Below are 22,712 nucleotides of genomic sequence, written 5' to 3' on the forward strand. Positions count from 1 at the left end.
CTCAACCAGAGACATGTAACTTGAGAATTTTAATCATAGTAATCATTTTCACTCTGTAAATTGTGTTCAATAGCATGGCTAATTCAAACTCTTATTCAGAGTTTAGACAGTTTCAGGTCTGAGATGCACATGAAAGCAGAGATAAGTGCATTTTCTGTTGCTCATTTCAGCCTTGAAATACTTATTTTACTAAGTAAACTCTAAGACCTGTTACTCTATTCCAAACAGCATACATCCTACTCCCTGATGTGGAATATCTGCTGCTGCTATTGCCGTCTCAAACAAGTAACACACAAAAACTAATAACACAATTCAACAGTCCTGTCAGTGCATCAAGGAGGAGAGCAGTGGTCCTCTCTAGCCATCGGAGATTTGTAAAAACTAAGAGTCCTTGACGGCTCTCGGTTGCCTGGCAACCACCTTGCTATGGAAGGAGTGAACCTGTAGCATATTCATGTCTCAGTTGATCTTTGATACAGAAAATCTCTTTCCTGGATGAAGATTTAGAAATCCATAGTTTTTTTTAATCTAAGTGAATTATGATATAAAGTCATGAAAAATAGAGCTTGTCACCTTTTCCTGTTGCTCTTCTTGGTAGACTGAGGGCTGTTATGTTCCTTCCCCTGGAAAGTCAAAATGAGCAGAGTTAGGATGAGACTGCCAGGCAGAGAAAGAGGAAGTCACATGTCCCTTAGCTGCTTCCTGTTTCCTAAACCATAGGTTCTTATTTTTAAGAGGGGAGAGGGGTCAAAGCGCTTGGTGGTGGAAGAGATCTCTCCAGTCCAGAAAGAAATAAGAACCCGGTAGTCAGAGTACTCCACTGTACTCTTAATATCTCAAAGGTAATAAAATAGGGAAGACCGAATATCCTGGAACATTTAATTTAATAATATACCAATCTTCCTCACCTTACAGTGAGGTTATGTCCCAATAACCCCATTCTAAGCTGAAAATATCATAAGTCAAAAATGCATTTAGGGCTTCCCTGGTGGCGCAGTGGTTGAGAGTCCGCCTGCCGATGCAGGGGACACGGGTTCGTGCCCCCGGTCCTGGAAGATCCCACATGCCGCGGAGTAGCTGGGCCCGTGAGCCATGGCCGCTGAGCCTGCGCGTCCGGAGCCTGTGCTCTGCAACGGGAGAGGCCACAACAGTGAGAGGCCGGCATAACGAAAAAAAAAAAATTCATTTAATAAAGTTAACCCACCAAACGTAATAGTTTAGCCTGGCCTACATGAAATGAGCTCAGTACACCTACATTAGCCTACAGTTGGGCAAAATCACCTAACCCAAAGCCTGTTTTATAATAAAGTGTTGAATAGCTCACATAATGTATTGGATACTGTATGGAAAGTGAAAAGCAGAATGGTTGTCTGAGTACAGAATTGTTCAAGTGTCTCAGCTGTTTACCCTGGTGACTGCACGGCTGACGGAGCTACCACTGCCCAGCAACAGGAGAGAGGATCGAACCGCATATCACTACCCTGGGAAAGGCTCAAAATTCAAATTTTGAAGTAGTTTCTACTGAATGTGTCACTTTCCCATCATCTTAAAGTCAAAAGAACTGTAGGCCAAACCACCATCCTAAGTCAAGGAATGTCTGTATTTAAACAATTAAAGGTCACAGTAGAAAATCCACAGTATGTCCTAAAATGGTAACTATTACACAGGTAGCAATTTCTAGATTAATGTCGATGACTTATTCAAAATTCTTTGTTATTGTAAAAGCAACTTTTCTTCCTTCAGTTTCATTATTAACTCCTCATGTGAGCAAATTTACCATTTGCTTAAAAGAACGTTCAATACAATGAACAATTCCCTTAAAAGTGAGACCTAAATCAGAAATAGACTTGCTCATATAGTTAATATACATCAGTGCCTTCATTATTTCTACAGATTCACAGTTTTAAAATGGGAAATTGTTTTAAAAAAACTTACTAAGAATGATTAAGTCGCGGGTACAGTATTATTTTCTACTTATGATAATAAAATATCTAATGTCACCATGGTTAAATAATATTTGGACATTTAGCAGATACCTGAATGTATTCATGCTGTTCTGAAGTAATCTTTTTCTAGATATATCTCCCCACTGGTCATGGGGTGAGTGCTGAAAAGGCCGTGGCTGAATACTGTTTATCTCCTGGATACATGGATTTATTTTCAGGCATCTGATTCGAAAGAGTGCAATTTATAAATGTCTACCTCACAGACTATTCTCTAATTTAGCAAATCAAACAGAAAATCTTAGTAAATTATCCACCTACTGAAATAAAATCACATATTCTAGATTATGAGCTCTCATCAGCTAAATATATTTCAAGTACCCTAAATCAGAGAGGAAATGTCCATTTCAGGCACTGGAGGAGTGGGCTTGAGGTGGGGACTGTATTTCAAGCAGCACAAGTGGCGTGAACTGGTGAAGAGGGAGTGACGCTCAGGACTCAAAGTGCTGTATTTTGGGGAAAATAAGCATGTCTAGACCACAATTTCAGACAAGAAGCAACCTAAACTATCATGTGGTTCAACTGTCCACTTTGGAGGCAAGGACATTGAGGGAGTCTAGAATTAAGTAAGGAGCCCAAGGCCATTATAGTTAGTTGTTGACAAAAAGGAATACGATTTCTTTGGAGACAGATTATATGTAGAGGCTTTTCCATCATTCTATTTCTTGATCTGCAAATATTTTTCCCTTAAGTTAAGCATGTATTGCTTGTGTATTAAAAATTGTACTGTTGACAATAAAAGTAGTTTTATTTGTTTTATGTATTGAGAAGCTGAGGTGCAGGTTCAGGTATCATAAAGTAACTGGTATTAACTAAAAAGAAATATTCATGATCCAGAGTTATTGCTTGGTGTTCCAGGTGAGAAAACGTCAGAAAAAAATTAAATTATGGGAGTTTGGCAAAATATTAGTAATAAAGAAAAAAATTCATCACTACTTTTAACCTTTTTTTTTTTTGCTTTTAAAATTTTATTTATTTTATTGAAGTATAGTTGATTTACAATGTTGTGTTAGTTTCTGGTGTACAGCAAAGTGATTCGGTTATACATGTGTATGTGTAACTACTTTTAATCTTTGTTTTTTTTTTTTGTTTTTTGTGTTTTTTTTGCGATACACGGGCCTCTCACTGTTGTGGCCTCTCCCGTTGCAGAGCACAGGCTCCGGACGCACAGGCTCAGCAGCCATGGCTCACGGGCCCAGCCGCTCCGCGGCATGTGGGATCTTCCCGGACTGGGGCACGAACCCGTGTACCCTGCATTGGCAGGCAGACTCTCAACCACTGCGCCACCAGGGAAGCCCACTACTTCTAATCTTAATGAGCATATTTTGTCAATAAAATTTGAAGTACAGTAGTTACATAGAATTATACATAATATAATTACGCGTATATGTATATGCCCAGTGAACATAATTTCAGGTAAACAGTGTAACAGTTGAAGATAACAATTTGTTTATCTAAGCAATATCATAGATTTTGGTAAACACAACGTTAGAATCTGGCTAATAAACCAATACATCAATAGAAGTTAAATATATCATAAAGCTTTATTCAAGAGTACTTGGATTGGAAGCAAACAGCAGTAGACTTTTACAAAAATCCATATGCACTCAAAGATAGGCTTGTTACTTCATCTTATCACTGATGTTAATTAAGTGCCAATTACTCTGTTTATTCCCATTTAAACAGAGATTTCATCAAATACTGATTTATGCCACCTGCAGCCTCAATCAGGCACCCTTCTGACTGATTCATAAGAAGTGAGCCAGGAACATAACAAAGGTTAAACATAACCAGCCTCACATAGAAAGGCCACAAGAAACAAATGTGTCCTTAGCTTTATTATTAAAATTAACATTAATGTTTAATCTATTTAACTGATGTCTAATTCATTGAAGTTAATCTAATAAAAGATGTAGCCATGGAAAAGTCTTTAATATACACATCAAAACGATGCAGTCAGTGACACCATCAGTGCTTAAGACTAGGGTCATTCTTAAATTACTCTGATGCTGTATTATTTGAAAGTAGTGATAATTCATGTACACTACTTCTCTCCAGGCACAATTATCTTCTCTCTGTGCACAATTTATCTAGGAGAAATTTTAAAAATTTAGCCTAACACATTCTAATTATTAAGTTATTAAGGTATCAGAAAACAACCTGAAGAACAGATTAGATCTGTTTACATTATCTATATACTAATAAAAAGGTTCTCTATTTCACGGATGCTTCCATTATATCAAGAAATATTTACATGTTTTTAAAAATAGCATTTGTTTGATAAAATATATTTCATTCTTTCTCCCCCAATTTCTTCAAGTCTCCAGAATCTCACTTAACAAGATTTCTCTCACTAACCAGATATAAAATAACACTTCATTCCACCAAAAAGTATTGAATAAGTGTCTGTAGATACGTTAATATCTTTAAATTATCACATGACACTCAGGGGCTTTACTGTAGTATCCTAAAGTTGTTCCAAGGCTTTTGAGAGGAAAACCTGCCATGAATGAAACAGGACGGCAATTCTGTAACTTCATAATTTATGTGAAAACCTGAGTTTGTCAGGTATAACAGAAGTTATGACAAATGGTTCAGTTCAACCTGTGAGGAACTGCCAGGTACCACCTCTCTTGATCTACACTTTTAAATCATTTTATCTTACAAAAGTAATGAGATGGACTTTGTTCTTTTATATTTTCTACCTGTTTCTGTTTTTTTTCTTTTTTTTTTAAATAAGTCTCTACCTTGGCTCTGTCTCTTGGTTATGATTCCTCCCATAAACTAAAGGTGATTCATTTAAAACTTTCCTTTCCATTTCCTGGGAACTCCAGTGTGGGTTTTTCTTTCTAGGATTCCCCAGTTAGGGCAACTTCAGTGTGTGAAAACCTCAAGTTCATGCTTTTGCACAGCAGAAAATCACTGAAATTGTCATACTTTACAATGCCTCACTCAATTTGAGGTACAGGTCTTTTGCGTTTGGGGGCAAGGGCCTGTATGTGTGGAAGTGTGTAGTTACAGTGATATATATTTTTGATAGATGGGGTGAAAGCTTCAACTTTATTAACATTCAGTTTAAAAAGCTTTACACCCATGATATAATAAGATACAGGAGTGCTGTTTCTTAAAGAAGTTACCTTTTGGGGTTCTTCTATGAAAAGACACAGGTTTCCTTCTCAGAAAGGTTTCTGCTGGGCTTCCCTGATGACGTAGTGGTTAAGAATCTGCCCGCCAATGCAGGCGACACGGGTTTGAGCCCTGGTCCGGGAAGATCCCACATGCTGCGGAGCAACTAAGCCCGTGCGCCACAACTACTGAGCCTGTGCTCTAGAGCACGCGAGCCACAACTACTGAGCCCGTGTGCTACAACTACTGAAGCCCGTGCGCCCAGAGCCTGTGATCCACAATGAGAGAAGCCATTGCAATAAGAAGCTCGCGCAACACAGCGAAGAGCAGCCCCCGCTCGCCTCAACTAGAGAAAGCCCGCACGCAGCAACGAAGGCCCAATGCAGCCAAAAATAAATAAATAAATTTTAAAAAATAAATAAAATTGTCGTGAAAACAAGAAAGCAAGCAAGCTTCTCTGCTATCTGGAGATGGTGTCCAGGATGTCTTACACGGTGAGCAGATCCATCAGTGGCTCCAAGACCCCAGAGTGGACAGGCGGGATCAGCCAGTGCACAGTGCCCCTAGCTGTGAAGTTAGCCGTCGTCCAGATAGCCTCCTTCTGGCCATTAAACTTTCCACTTTTCAGCAGAGCCGCCAAGGGAGCATCATGCCACAAGCAACCAGCTGCTGGAGGAGCTGGTAGGGTCCCGGCTGCCTCCTCTGGATGGGGGACATGGGCCCTATCCATGCTGCGGGGGCACGCTCAGCATGCCTGTGTCAATGCCACCTGGGTCTGTGGCCTGCTCCAGGGACGATGACCCCTCAGTGTGGAGAGAGGGGGTTAAGACATTGAGTTCTGAGCTGGACAAGAGCTGGACCAGACTGGGCGGACCCCTGCGTCCATCACGAGGCTGATGCACTTGCTGCAGCCCTCGCTGAGGTAGGACAGGGCTCAGGACAGTCCGAGAGAACCTCGCTGTCCTGGAGGTGCAGGAGGTAGGAGAGGATGGGCCACATCTACTTCACTGCTTTTTCTGAGAGCAGGGGCTCCTGTTTCAGCACGGGTTGGCCAAGGTCCACGTGATGTTCCATAGCATTGAGACTGGTCTGGTTGATGACACCAGGGCCAGCAGGTGTGGGATGGCATTGCTCCAGATGATGTCTCAACTGTGGGCCGTCACCTGCTCTGTTACCAAGAGCCCCCCCTGCCTGTTCACACACAGTTACGAGAGGAAGGCAAGAGCTCAGTCAAGGGCTGGATGCCCCCGCCCTTCCCCAGTGGCTGGCTAGGGTCTGCTCCCAAGTCCCTGAAGCAAAATGGGTCAGAGCCCAGGCTGCCTCTAGCTATGAACAGTGGTGATGTCTTCAGGAACTCCACCAGCCTGGGAACGAGCCCGGCTTCAACAATCAGTTTTAGAGGAGGGCTCTTTTCCTGGCCCCCTGGGCAGCCGAGAAATATAGGTCTGGATCTGAGGTATTCACACCATTGATTACTCATGAAAGGTGAGGCTGGTCAATTTGGTCAGCTTTTCAGATGCTGGGCTGGGGAAAGGCTGGTGATCTTCCTTCTCTTTAAGGCCTGCCCATTCTTCTCCACCTTCCAGAGCCCTAGGCTGACTGCCATCCTCTGTTGCCCCCTTAGAGATGCATCTTTGCCTGGGCCATAAATTCTCTCAGGCTCTCTTCTGGAGCTTCTGAAGTTGGCATATTGACTAGAAGAAGTAAACCACCTGTCAGGGAGCCACTGTGACTAATGAGATAGAAAGAAAGCAATATTCAAAGCCCAAAGCCAACTTCCAATTCATTAACTGAATAGAACACACAACTTGATATCACCTACAATGTTATTTAACCTTCTTAGGTGTCAGTTCTTTCATCTGTAGATTAGTAGTGATAATACTTGATTTTTCTAAAATCCAAAGCTATTTTGAAAGAAGAAAATTATTAGTATATTAAAAAGTTTTTAAAATGTATAATTCTCATTAACATTCCTTAGGCAATGCAATGGTTTTTCATTATGATTCTGCCTTCTGTCAGCACAAGTTCTATGACCCAGATATGCTGGGGGTGAATCACGCTAGAAGAGAACAATGTGCACTTATGGTGATATTTCTGAGCTTCTCAGAAGCCTGTAAGGTGCTGTGCTTAGGGACTCTATTTACACTTGCATTTATGTGTACACTTTCTCTCATTTCCCATAAAATAGTGACTAAGCACTTCTATTTATGGAGTAAAGTAATACAGAAATCTAACAGATAGTATCAATTTTCAAGAAGATTATAATTTACATTGTGAGACTAGACTGGCAGTTATTACACAGCCAAGGATGTACTCCTAAATTAGTGCAACGGATACATTAAGAATTGCTCAGCTACTCCAGGTCAGCAATCACTCCTCCCTGTCTTCTCTAAGAACATCCATGTGTCATAATTCTGAAATAGCTATGATTATGCACCCTACTTGTTACTTGGACATCTGGTTAATATTAAGGGTATTTCAGAGCAAACAGAAGGAGCAAAAGGGAAAGAGTATGCACAGAAAAGTTTGTTAACGATTACAGCAGAAAAGTGGGCACTAGAGCTGAAGAAGAGGAGGAGAATGAATGATGGAAGAGAGTTTTAATTTGTTCTTATTTTTTTATGTTGGGTTCAAGCATGTTTAAAAGAAAATGGACTATAAGTAGATAAACAACAAAGATGAATTACCATAGAATATAAAAAGGAAAGGGATGGGACCCTTTGTACCAGGAAGGGAAAGGAAACCAGTGGGTGAAAAGGAATGTTCATTTAGAGAATTGTTACAGGAAAGCGAGGTCACAATTGATGTGATTTGCAGCGAGGTGGAGAATATCTGAAAAGAGTACATTTGTTTTAAACCTATGCAAATGGAGAATGGGAGAGAGGCTGGTTAGAAAACATAGTAGGTCGTGTGGGAGAATAAAAGGCTAAACTGAATTTGCTGTCTATTTTTATAGAGGAACTGATTTGTATGATTCAGTAAAACTCAATAGCTATGGAAATATTGAGTAGTTGTATTCATTTAAGGATGATACATGTGGACATTAGGTCATAAGATTTGATATAGGCCATTAATTTAACCTTGGGAAGAAGGAATATGAAGATATAAGAGTCCCTACTGGCAGATGTGGAAGATCTCCAGTAGGGCAAGCCCTTTACAGAAGATTGGGCAGAGTCCTTGCAGACAGCAGTATCAAAGGGGGAGAAACCTGAATAGTGTAGTAGAAAAGCTACTAGGCACTGTAGATTTCAGACAATATTCTTTCATGGTAATGAACACATTTTCCTATTGTGTGTAAGCGACATTTTTAATCACTTTTATGTATTCAAAGAATAGACTAAATCAGTTATATGGAAAAAAATATGACAACTCTCAGTTGTGCTATGTTTTTGATAAAAACTTCTTTGCAAATACTGCTTTAAAAATTAATTTAAAAATAGATCACAAAGGTTAAAAAACAAGCAGTTATCATATTAAACTAGAAATTAATCTAGTACCACTTCGTAAATTGTAGGCTTTTACACTGAAAATAAAACAAATAGTTTTAAGATTATTTTTAAAGCAATTTCATCACTGATATAAAGTCTTCTGTTTTATTGACATTTGACTTATCCTTTCAAACTGTAAAAATATTTACAAATTCAAAGTTAAAGACATTATTTACTCAGAATAGTCCTTTTCCAACATCATTTCAGGTTTTACAATGAGCCATGGAAAAACACATCTTGCTTTGTCTCAAAGGGATTTTTCTGACATTAAAAAAAGCTGACATACTTTTATCAGACCCTGTGTCATTTTCCCAAAACAGCTGTTTTAAGAAATATCAACTGAGTTCACATAAATATTTTGCCTTCTAGCTTCGGAAAGTCCCAGGAAGATCTTTCTCTGTCAGTGTGCTTGACTGTGAAAACATGAACTGGTGCCAGTCTCCAAGGAAAAGAATCAGAGCTGGAATTCTCTGCCCAGCTCTGTGGCAGAGACAAACTACATTCAAGACGGACAGTAATACGATATTCAGTAGGCTAACAACATTTTGCCGTACACACACACAGTGCATCTATCACAACTTAGAGCAGAAATATCTACTGCAACGTTTCTAGATTCTGTTGGTGTCTGCCTTTGGGTATATGTTATCTCTCCACTAACTCTGGATTCTGGATTCTTGATGGTGTTCTACTGCCAAGAAGTTCACTCTCAAATTCCCAAGCCAACCAAAAGAGCAGGTTTCTAAAGCTCCTTAACATACAAAGGAAGCATGTACTTAACGTAAGAAATTAGTTTCTATTACAAAAACTAGAGAAGATGGTCCATGTCACTTAAGTACTCTCTTTCTGAATAATCAGTACAATACAGTCCAACATACCCAATTACTCCAACCAGATTTGTACAGTCTCAGCGGGGCCTTCACAAATACAAAATATTTTGATCTGGTCAGAAGCCAAAATGCAAAAAATGCAAAACAATTTGGGAAACTTGGTTCCAAGAATTCCAGAGGAAGCATTTCTCCAATTACAGAAAACAACTTCTTAAGCTCTTCTTGCTTATTCTTAAAGTGCCAGTAAATCCAACAGTGTTTAAGTCAGAAAATATATCCGCTTTTAATATCAGCAACATTACAAATGAAATATATCTCCTTTTTCCAAAGGAAATAGTGACCCCAATGTTCTCTGTTGGATTTTTTTGTTGTCAGCTAAATCTGCTAAGAAATCAGAGATAATTATAGTCAGTCTAAGGGTGAGTCAATTCACTGCAATTTTATTTAGCATTTATATTTTAAAATCTTTCAATTAGAATGCAAAATATCTATTTTATATGGAAATAAATACATAATGGACTAACTGACCTCTAATAATTTATCTTTTCTGATTATCTGATACTCAAGATTCTGAGTGTTTCTTCTTTCAGACCTGCATCTCCTTGCTGGGGAAGTAATTTAACACATTATACCCTAATTTATGTAATGTAATGTCAGAAAGCTTCACTGTCACCAAATCTATAAAATCTATAATGATAACTGCAGCAGAGCTGTTGAAGCATCCGTGGTAATTATTACTTTGTCAGAAAATTTTCTGCCAATTTTGATAGGTGAAAGGATTTGACTTTCATGGTGTTATTCTTGGTTTTAAGATGAAGATTTGCTTTATTGATAAAGACACACAGAAACATGTACATGAGTACTGAGTAAAATAAGATTTGGGGAATAGTTGCTGTATTAAAAAAATAAAGACATTTATTTTGATCATGTGTGACTGCCCTTAAAATTTGAGCCAATCTGAGTGAAACAAACTTTTCAGGCGATGTTGGGAGCCCACGTGACAGACATCAGTGACACTCACTTAAAAGGAGGGAGGCATCTTAACTGAAGGCTTCTGCAGTATTATCTGCAGAGGTTGGAAGGCGTACGTTTAAAAAGTTTTATTCCCTCAAAGTAACCGTTTTTGGAATTATTATTCCAGAGAAGCAGGCAATGGGTTGCCTTTTATGCCTACGTAGCATAAATTGCACCAATCCTGACTTCAGCTACCTTACAAATATCACTGAAATCTGCTTTCAGATACCTCTTATCAGTTCATCATTGCTTAAAATAGGGTGTGACAGTCCCAATTTGATACAGAGTTACTTTTCTCCAGGTTTTGAAATACATGTTGTACAATTATATATTTCTGTATGTATATATCGACATATTGACATCAAAGTCTATATTGTTTTGATAAGTATTTCAACTACAATTTTGTCATACAGAAACTATTTTCTCCAGTTTACACCCGTGGGCATGTTTGGGGTCTGTGCATTTCATAATTGGGAGCCACTGGGCTAGGGCATTAGAGTCTAATGGTTAACATCTTGTTTCTACATACAAAGAGATGAAGGATCATGGAAACATTGGCTACCATATTTATGTCATTAACTGTTATAAAACCATTGAGATACACTTAGTTTTTCAAAAGGAAAATGGTAAGAATTATTTTTGTTTAACCTTACACATTTAAAATCTTGACTCTCTAAATATATTAAATATTAGTCCTCTACCAAGTTTCCTGCTAAGAAGTTCTCTAACAAGTTTCCTGTTGGTCTCTGGATTGCTACACAAAGTCCTACTCCTATTATCAATGTTCATTTATCTCACGTGTATAGAGGATCACCTAAGTGTCAAAACACTGTGTGAGAAAATGTGAAATAAAATGTTGGGCAAAGCAGCCCCAGTCCTTGCTCTCAGGGAACAAATATTTGTCATCCTTTGTTCTCCTTGCTTACGCTTGCCTTTCTTTCACCATATAGGCAGGTAAATGACCTCCTTCTTCCCTGACCCGCTCCACACAGAAGGCATCTTGGGAATTGAAAAGTCAGAGAGTTTGGTGTGAATTCTTTTGGAGGATGGATTTATGAAAGTTCCTACACACTGAACCACTGCTCCCTACGGAATCTCAGACCTTTCATCTGCCTCTGGAAGTCACACCCTTTTACCAGCCCAGTTTCCATTGCTCCATCCACTTCAACAGGTTAGGCTGTATATGGCTTGGCTCCAAAAATGAACGAACTCTGAGGAATTTACCAGGAGGTGTCCTAGCAACCGTATAAATCAACTGAATTAGATTTGCACTGTTATTATTGCACTGTTATTATGTCCAGTCACATTGCTGGACATTAGGTCTCCAGAGCGCATTCATCTTGGAGAACTAAAGAGATCTTTACCTTTTGACCACTTTCTCCCCATTTCCCTCCTCCTCCAGACTCTGGCAACCATCATTCTACTCTCTACTTTTATGAGTCTGACTACTTTAGATTCCACATATAACTGAGATCATCCAATATCTGTCTGTCTGCCTTATTTCACTTAGCACAATGCACTCCAGGTTCATCCACGTTGTTGCAAGTGGCAGGATTTCGTTTCTTTTTATGGCTGAGTAATGTTCCACTGTATATCTATATACTGCATTTTCTTTATCCATTCATCTGTCGATGGACACATGTTTCCATGTGTTGGCTATTGTAAATAATTCTGTAATGAACATGAGGGCGCAGGTATCTCTTTGAGATACTGATTTCATTGCCTTTGGATATCCCCAGATATCCCAGAAGTGGGATTGCTGAATCTTATGGTAGCTCTATTTTAAGCTTGGCAGGGGGAACCTCCTTACTGTTTTCCATAATGGCTGTACCAATTTACATTTCCACCAACAGTGTAGGAGGGTTCCCTTTTTTCAACATTCTCACCAATACTTATTTTTTATCTTTTTGATGACAGCCATTTTAACAGATGTGAGATGATATCTCAGTGTGGTTTTGATTTGCATTTTCCTGATGATAAGTGATGTTGAGTACCTTTTTACATATTTTTGGTCATTTGTATCTGTTCTTTTGAGAACTATCAATTTAGGTCCTTTGCCCATTTTTAAATGCGTTACTAGTTTTTTTGCTTTTCAGTTGTATGAGTTTCTTACATATTTTGGATATTAACCCTTTATCAGATATATGATTTGCAAATATTTTCTCCTATTCTATAGGTTACCCTTCTCTCTGTTGATTGTTTCCTTTGCTGTGCAGACTTTTTTTTTTTTTTTTTTTTTTGCAGTACACGGGCCTCTCCCATTGCGGAGCACAGGCTCCAGACGCGCAGGCCCAGCAGCCATGGGTCACAGGCCCAGCCGCTCCGCGGCATGTGGGATCTTCCCAGACCGGGGCATGAACCGGTGTCCCCCGCATCGGCAGGCAGACTCCCAACCACTGCGCCACCAGGGAAGCCCTGTGCAGACTTTTTAGTTTAATGTATTTTTGCTTTGTTGTCTGTGCTTTCAGTGTCATATCTAAAAATTCCTCATTCAGACCAACGTCAAGAAGTTTTATCCCATGTTCTCTTCCAGTAGTTGTATAATTTCAGTTCCTATATTTCAGCCTTTAATCCATTTTGAGCTTACTTTTTTATATAGTGTGAGATTAAATAAACCCTTATGTGTTTCTCCCATAGTGATACATTAGCCCTTTCTTTTTGTTTTCTTTCTTATTTTTTTCCTCACTTGAAGTCATCCATGTGACAATAAGTCAGTTTTATTTAAGTTTTTAAAAAAAATCTTAGTCAATTATCATGGTTTTGATAATTTGGATATTATTATATCACTCATGCCCAATACCATCCAAGATTCTTACATTTTTAGGAAATATGGTTTTGATCAAACTTGGGTAATGACCTCGGGCGGCGACTCACTCTCCCTTTTTTTTTTTTTTAGTAAGAATTGTCTTCCTAGTGACCATGTGCAATTTCAGGTTTGCATTCACTCTAGTAAACCGTGTAACAATCCAGATTATAGTTATGACTATTTTTTTCCTGAGTTTTTAAAGAATGTGTTTTTTTAAAATAAGCTCTGAGACAGTTTGACCATAGGATCACACCACAGAGGGTATTGAAAAATGTACAGATTCACTGGAAATGTTTTTATTTACTGGATAAGATGAATATAGCCCATGCTGTATCATAAATAACTCTGCCTCTTTCATGTTTTCCAATGATATAGGAGCAAGACTTCCTGCTGTGAGTGAGGTGCTGAGTATTAAGATGGGATCTTCAGAAAAATAATGAGGTTTGGAATAACATATTAGTTATATGTAAGTAAAAGTTGAACACAGACTAGTAAAATTAATAAGGAAGAGGGGCTACAGGGAAAAGAGTAAATAATACTGTAATGAAAAGAGGAAAGGAAGAAGGGTTTATAGACACTCTCTTTATATGTCAGTTACAAATAATATTTGTATGGTGATATATTTATATAGAATATATACATATTTATCCCATTTTAAAAAATTGAGTATTTACAATATTTAACCACATATTAATAGAATATTTGGAATACATGTTTTATATACACATATACATATATATGCCTACTTAAATTGTCAAGTAAAAGTGAGCACGATAAAGTGCATTAATATTTACAAAGCACTTTCAAATACTTAAAAATACTCAATTCTCATAATTGTTCTCTTATGGATACAGACTCAGCTTGATGTAAGGATGTTTCTAGAACAAAAAGAAAAATATCCCTAAAACTCAGGATTCATGAGGTACTGAATGATAGTAAAATCTTCAAAATCTTCAAAAATGAGCTGCATAGTACTAGTAAATGGTATTTTGGAGCTGATTCAAACATAAAAGAGAGCCTGACCTCATAACTTCCCAGTGCCTCGGAACACTGCTTTCTCTAATTAACGGAATAAAACTCTCTCTTCATGGCTCCTTGGCTTTGCATCAACATAAAGTGCTGAAATCACTAATTCCACTATATTCCAGAAGGTATTCGAGGGATCATTTCCTAATTAACCTGGCTTTTACACGGCATTCATTCATTTTTAGTTTTACTGATATTTTATCAGCTAAAACACATTTCATATTTAAATAGTTTATCAGCTGCATTTTAGACAAACTGGTACAACAAGGATAATATTCCTAAAATATAATGAGGGACTAATACCCTTTTTGTACTTCCACTTGAACCCACTTAACTGCTGCAACAATAAGATGAACTCTATATGTTTAAAGCTTTCTATGGTTTCAAATACAGATGACTTAGTTCACTAGTTCTAAACATTTTATATTTAAAGCAAATTAAAATAATTGAATGCTGAAAGTACAACTCTTAAAATGGCATGTATAATTTAATGCAGGTAAATTATAACAGCGAATAAGGCACATAAATCTGTTGAACAAAAAATCAGCCCCCTCCTAGAACACAGTCGAGAACAAAGTCATCACGGCTTTCACATAGTACATGTCCTAGACCAAGTGACAAAGCCTCCTTGAACCGTGGTTTCCCCTCTACAAATAAAGATAATCATAGTACTTTCCTTATACAACCTTTGAAGGTATTAACATAGCACAGTTAAAATATTGAGTACAGTATCAGATACAACAGTAGTAACTCAGAACATGTTATCTGGGAAATGTCCTAAAAGTATATATAAATTATTGTCTTTGATCTAGTTCTAAAGTTAGAGTTGTCTTGCAGGAGTAATACACAGCTAGCTTAGATGTAAGCCATCTGTATCCCCCAAATACTGAGCCATACTCTGACAGAGATAACCTTGAAAGATCACGTATAGGCACAAGTTAGTCTGTCTTGAACACCAGGAGGAAGATCTGCCACGCCAGGAAACTAACAGCTTTGATGCTCACTCCTACCTCCCTGGACATTTTCTTAGAACCACATAAGGCTTCTCTGAATAGTCAAATGAAAATTGTTGGTGTTGTGCTCTATAATAATTCATGTCTGGAGGAGTAGTCCTCCATAATAAACTTTGTAGAGAATAATGTACAGGAATTGCACGCAAATATTTACTAGGTGGAAGTATAAGGAGATCTGACGTCAGTTTCACTGAAATTCTCATTAATGATATTGCAGGTACCTATGTAGATATTGTGGACCTAACTGCAAAATTTTTTAAATAATTATAGATTAATATCTAGGTAGAATATCTTTCACAAGCAAAATCTCTCACTGTATTTCCTTAAAATGTCATGTTTCCAGAGTGCAATTTATAATGAAGTAATATACACTCTAGTGAGAGTTTGCAATCAGTTATTAAGGGTTATAATTAACAATTCACAAAGAACTAACTCTTCCGTTCAGCATTGTTGGAACAGGCAGATGATATATTAGAAATTCCCAGTCTTAGAGATAGAAAGTAATTATTCACCTGAACTCATTTATTTCAGAGTGTTGCCATTTCTCTAAATATAGTTCAGTTTCACATCTGTATGCTGACAGTGTAATTTAGTAGCCATCAAAGTATATGAATGGAAGTCTTTTTAATTTGATGAAAAAAATGATTTTAGATTATTTTTACGGGAAGCAGACTAAGTACAAGTGAATCATGTATGAACCATGAGCCTCTGTGGGGATGTTATGGAAGCCCTGCTGAGCTTTGGCTAAAAACATTAGCTCAGTAATTCACTGCCAAATGTTGATCAATCGACTAAATTAGTCCTTACTCAGTGAGAAATATAAATATCTTTGTAAAAAAAAAATGAACGTTCTTCATACTGAAGTGGTATCAGTTTATAAGTTAAATGAAACAGCTCCAATAAGTATGAGATGTAATGCTAGCACTGTTGATATGAGTATGAATAAGACACGGGCCAATCACTGTGTCACAGTGTAAAGGGTACAGACTTCAAAGTCAGAAAACATTTGTTTCAAATTGAGGGTTACTTTTTCTTGTAACCTAGTTGTTTACCTTATCTGATGTTGAATTTTCTAGTCTGTAAAACACAGAAAATAATTAAGATAATATCACTGTACTAATGGTCTAGGTGCCCAAGATACTAAGAGAGATACATAGAAGAACTTGAACCTGTGTCATAGACCCAAGCACACTGAGAATCTAATTGATACAATATACACGGGCCTGAAAGACAACCCCTCTGCCATCTAATGTCATTTGTTTCTGTGATGCTGTTTCAATGATGCTACTCGTTCACGTAACTTCTTCACCCTCCCACACATTTCTCCTTATACGTTCATATATTTCAGTCACTATGCCAGTCCTTCTAGGGTTTCAGAACAGAATATCTCTTAAACACCACTCAGTATGCATATAAACATCTCTTCTCATTCTTGTCACCATGGTTCTGCTCCTTTTGCATAGTGACTTCCACACCATCAGACAATAAAGGCAGTCAAAAGCCTTGGCACTTGCTAACCTCTTGATCTAAGGTGGAAAGTGTACAGCTGAAACGAAGCAGGGTGAGTCATGATATGTTTTAGAGTTGGGATTTCAGGACCTGCTGACAGACTGGCTCTAAGGGGTGAAGAAAAGAGTACGATTAAAGAAGACTTGTGGGTTCTGTGGATTGTGGAGTCTTTTACTAAAATAGAAAAACTAGGAGATAAACAGACCTGGATGAGAGGGTAGAATTATGAGTTATAATTTACATAGAGCGAATACGACATGCCTAATATACACCAAACTGAGAAAAGGTATGTGGGAAAAAAGATTTACAGAATAAGCAAATAGGCTTTAAAATGTAATCTCAAGAAAATTCATTAGAGTGAAGAAATTCAATATTATTATCAATCAAATTCTCACTCCTAAATTAAAAAAAAAGGTTTTAGACCTAAAGCTATACAGCTTATAGGAATACAATATAATGCCACTCTTTTTCATCTGTCATTTCTCAGATTTGTTTTACAAAAACTGCTATTTTCCAATTAGTCATCACTGCTTTACTCATTCAACCAATATTTATAGTTCACCTGTTTGGCCAGGAGCTAAGAATATTGAACAAGACAGACTTCCTGCCTTCACAGAATGTATGTTCTAGTAGAGGACTCAGACAGAAAGAGGTAAACACAAATGAATAAAATAACGTGAAGAAAAAAACGAGGGTCTAACAAATAATATGCGAGGGGGAATTCTTTACTGAGGATTTTAAAGGAGACCAATGTGACTTGACTGTATTGAATAGTGCACACGGATGCACAAAGAGATTGACTAGAAAAAGAAATACGTAGACTCACATAGGTAATTTAGGTAGTTTGGACTTAATTCTAAAAGTAATGAATAGTCATGCAAGAACTTTAGCAAGAGAGCAGTAATGCTTCACGTGGGTTTAAGATCTCTTTTGTCGGTATGTAAAGAACGCACTGGAAGGAGTAAGGAGAGGAAGTGGGAAAGTAGTTACTTTCAAGATATACTTAGCATGTAACAAAGTATATATGTTTTATAATGCTATAGAGTTACAGAGTTGGCACCTGCTAATACTAATAAAATTAATTACTAATAATTTTTGTATTTTTATAGTATGTATCACTTTCCTTAAAACATATGCACAATGGTTTTTGTAGGGAAAAGTAATTAGGAATACTTTTTCATTTAAAAAAATTCTTTTAGATACACTTCTTCCTTAGATTGATAAAATTATGACACAAATATCTTTTTCTATGCCTTCATTTTCAGCCTATGTCTCCCTTAAAGCTGAATGGAGTCTCTTATAAATAGCATATAGTTGGGTCTGTTTTCAGTTTTTAATCCACTCAGCCACTCTGGTCTTTGATTGGAGAATTTAGTCCATTTACACTTAATTATTGATAGTTATGGATATACTATTGCTATTTTGCTAATTGTTTTCTGAGGTAGGTAAATCTATGAGGTAACTGATGTGTTAATTAAATTGACTGTGTATCACATTGTATACTTTAAACATATTCCAATTTTATTTGTCATATATCTCAATAAAGCTTAAAAAATAGAATACAAATAACGGGTGTATCTCACCTAATTTTTTCTTGTTTATTTAGGTTTTTGCTCATATTATAAAATATTCTTAACCTTATTTATCAAGAAAGCAATAGTTGTGATCTTAGGTGAATTATCTTCTTTTCACTGTCTTTGAAAAATCTTGTACTTGGCAAAGTTCTTTGTTGTTTGCTTAAAAACCAATCAATACCAAGAAATTCATTAACACTTTGTACTAAAGATATATATATTTTTCTAATTATTGTGTTAGCCTGAAAATAACACTATTAGAAACTCAGTCCTAAAATTTAATGCAACTGAATTTAACTGTAAGTTCATTATTATCAATGCTTGTTTTGGACATGGATACTCCATTCAGAGTTAACAATGAATACTTTCCAGTCTGTACACACTGATGAGGGTAATCAATTGCTCCACTAGAAAGGACATGATATTCAAGGTACTGTTATTCCCAAGTACCACTCTTCCAGACGTTTTTAAGAGTATCATTTATTAACGAAAATAAACAATTATATAAAGAGTATACAGATTTCCTTGAGTCTGACCATATGCTCTAGTTTAATGATGAAATTAAGTATTCTAAACAAATGGAGGGGGCATAATTGGAAGAGTTTATATCAGGGAAGCTGCAAGGACAAGAGTCCTAAAATCTGTGCCTGTAGGGGATGATTTTCTAATATTTTCTTAGTTGACTGACCATTAGATTGACACACTTTTAAATATATACAATAATATAGCAAGAGATATTTTGGGGGATTTCTTTTACGTTGCATTACAATAATCATAAAACTTACTTAGAGTTGTCTAAGAAATCAAAAGCACGGAATGATTAGGCAGTAGAACAAAGAATTGCTCACGATGGGAATAAGTGTTAAAGTAAATGTGTCAAGCCAGTGAGAAAGTTTAGTGATTAAAACTTACAGGCTTTTGAGCCAGACCGCCTGTGTTTGGATCTCTGCTAGTAAGTTGATTCTGGACAACTTAATATCTCCATATATCATTTTACTAAATCTATAAAACAGGGATAATAATTGTACCAATTTCATAAGGTTGTTGAGGGGGCTTTAGAAATGTTAATATATGTTTGAAAAAATAAGAACTGTGTCTAGTAAGTGGTATATATGTTTCAAGTACTCCTATTATTAATCAGAAGGCTCCTTCATGCCATCCACTTAAGAAGCTCTCTATATTTCTTTAATCTGAATGTTCTCAGGGAGTGTCTGTGTGATGAATTCTGCTTATTTTGTTGTCTGCATGAGTTTTGCTGATGTGAGAGATAATTTATTCCAGTATGCTACTAGTGTGTTGGATAATTATAGTGATGGTGTGTATAATAATTATTCTTGACTTTAATGAAATTTCTTCTAACATTTCATCATTAAGTATTTTGTTTATAGCAATTTCTGGTAGATATTTTTCAGCAAGTTGAGAAAATATCTTTCCTTTTATAGGAAATTAAGAGCTCTTTCCTTGTTTATTCAGAAATGAATACTCAATTTTAACAATATCTTTTTACTAGGTCCATTTTTGAATCCCTTAAAAGAGGATGACATTCTGTTTATATATGGTTGATTTACATATTTTAGAGATTATTTAGCTCTAAATAGACTCACTTAATACTTTTCCCCACTTCTACCATAGAAATTCAGACCTATTAGTTTATACTCCTCTGAATGTCAGTATCTATTTTTCATCTTGCTAGAGTGGGTCTAACATATCGTTTGTTTGTGTAGCAGGACCAACACTAGCCAGGAAGATGAAAGGCAATCTGTATATATATACACTGATATAATTTGTATATATAAATAGCCATTCATAATTTTAACCCAATCTAAATTTTAAAAATTATCAATTGTTTAATAGATCTGTCCCACTTTGTTGAAAGTCAAAATTGAACTCTGTTCTTCTCCACATCCTCACACATTCCAGTGTCCACTGCAGAAAATCAGGAAGCTTGGTGATTTAACTCAAAAATTTATCTGAATCCAATCACTTATTCCCTCCTGCACTGCCCCTTTCCTACTCCAATCTGCTATCTCATCTCTGATCCCTCACTGCTCCCACACTTCCACCTGAACTACTGCAATGGACTCACAATGACCTCTTTTATCCCCTTTCCATCCAGTCTACACAGCAATACAAGTCATCAATTTGAAATATGAATCAGCTGATGTCTCTAGTCTGCTTAAACTTTTCTTATGGTTTATAAAGCCCTGCACAACCTGGTCTCTACATAAATTTTCAACTTCATCTCTTGCCTCTTTCATTCATTTTGATCATCATTCTCCTTTACAGCAAATCATAGTCCTGGCTGTATACATGTCACCATTTTGAATTGATTTTGTTATATTTTATTTTCTATTCCCTGCTTTCATAATCCATTCTTACTCTTTTTGGCACTAATCTAACACACACTCCCTATATATTACACTTTGCGCTGATTTTACATTTTTTTTTTACTTGGCATTAAATTTTTGAGATCTGCTCATTTTTATATTTAATTATTGAGTTTGTTACTTTTTTAACTGTATAATTTTTTTAATCATTTGCATATAGTAAATTTTCTGGTGAAATATGCTTCTAGATCATGCCCTATCCTTTCCTGAATCTGGTCCTTTATAGTTGCCTTTTTTTCTTTCTGGAAGCTAGCCTGTTCCCAGAGACTAATCTGGTTAAGAGAATTAAAGTCAAGGCACTGATCTCTATCATTAATTCCAATCAGATAAGCTAACAGAGGATACTCCTAAAACTGTTAAAAATATAACCCTAATGAAAATACTTGGTGAACCATACTAAGATTTCACATTAGATATTATTTAAGGGCAGTAGTGTTGCATTTTTAATAGGTTCTATTTTGCATAGTTATTTGTATATTCCAAGGCTAGGAAATCAAAACCAAGAAATTCATCTTCACCAAGTTTTGACTACAGAAATTTTAACGTGGGTAGGTTATTCTCTTTTTGCATTTTCTCAAATTTGCTAAGGTTTCTGACATGCCAGAAAGTGACTTTCCCTACTGTGAATGCTTCAAGCCACAGAGGAGACACTATACCAGTTTCCCAGGAAGGCACTTGTCCCACAAAGGATTTACAATAATGTTGCACAATAGTTCGCTTTCCAAATAAGGGTTATTTTCATACATAATCCTCAAAATATAATCTTTATTGCGCAATGGATTTGTATAATTATAACCTGGCAAAAAAGAGAACGTTCTTTTTGAATGCATGCAAATAACTATACTGCCATGAAAAGCAAAGTTACTTCCTAGACATATTTCTGTGGGGTCAGTGATAACAAGATGTCAATCTAGCAGTGTTTCACTTCAGTTTATGTAAGCATAGTGTATTAAAATTAGAAGTAGATTAGAAAGAATGTAAAAGATTGCCGCCTATGCTATCAGAATATAGACGTTAGCACAATAACGGCAATATTTCAAAACAGATAAGCAAAATTATATTCTCTCATTATTATTATTATAATCTATGTTATTTTTATATTTATTTTTGGTAAGAACTTGGATTCAGTCAGCTCTCATTATGTTTTCTATTTAGGATGAAAAAGGAATCATGGAAATCCTCACTCTGTCCCTAGAAGAATTCTGACCACCATCTACTGGAATGGTGACGTCAGCTCAGACTAAACAGCCTGTATCCACAAGTCTGTTCCTTGCAGTATATGATTACAAGTGCTTTGTATGGTCCTTGACCCTAGTCTGAGATTACCCTTTCTCACCTGGGAGAAATAAATGCCATGTGTTAATGAAAAGACAGATGATTCCAGTCAATGTATTAGAGTAACTAACGCTATCTGAAAGGAAAACATAAAATTTCTGTATGGAGAGGAATGAACAGAAGGCGAGGGAACAGACTATAGAAAAAAATGTTTGAGAAATTTTGCCATGAGGGAGAGAAAGCAGATCTGATGGTAATACCAGGAGGATGAGCAGTTAAGAAAGGGGTTTAGTTGTCGGGTTGCTTTTTATTCTTCCTTAGTTGCAGCAAATTTAATAACAAGTGGGAAAGAACTACTTGAAAGGCTTAAACTATATGAGAGATAAGGGATATACTTTGGGGTAAGGTTTATGAAAGAGAGAGAGATACAAGTTTCTGAGCAAAGGGATTAGTCTTTGATAGGAAGAAAAACTCCACTACTTTATCAGGTGAAAAGGAAAATAGGTTTCTATATTTGGTATCAGAAAGTGAGAGCACTCCTGTCTGGACCATCTATTTTCGCTATGCAGTGAGAAGTGAGGTCATTTTCTGTGAAAAATAGATGAGAAAGTTTATAAATTTGAGGAGATTAGGGAAGGTTTGAAATGGTCTGTATATATGCTTG

The 22,712-nt window shown here is 36.7% G+C and overlaps 1 long non-coding RNA gene across 3 annotated transcripts in view; it reads right to left on the bottom strand.

Annotated features, from left to right (window-relative positions):
- Positions 1-324: 324 nt before the first annotated feature.
- Positions 325-22,712, bottom strand: part of LOC307196924 — a 52,072-nt gene continuing 29,684 nt past the window's right edge. The window contains exon 4 of one of the 3 annotated variants that reach the window (XR_013831287.1): positions 325-623. This is a non-coding gene — a long non-coding RNA (uncharacterized lncRNA). Of the gene's footprint in view, positions 624-989; positions 1,128-5,821; positions 6,862-22,712 lie in introns of those variants that run through there. The other 2 variants (XR_013831288.1, XR_013831289.1) reach the window with 2 other exon arrangements.

This window comes from Stenella coeruleoalba (assembly GCF_951394435.1).
Source record: "Stenella coeruleoalba genome assembly, chromosome: 14".
Taxonomy (NCBI): Eukaryota; Metazoa; Chordata; class Mammalia; order Artiodactyla; family Delphinidae; genus Stenella; species Stenella coeruleoalba.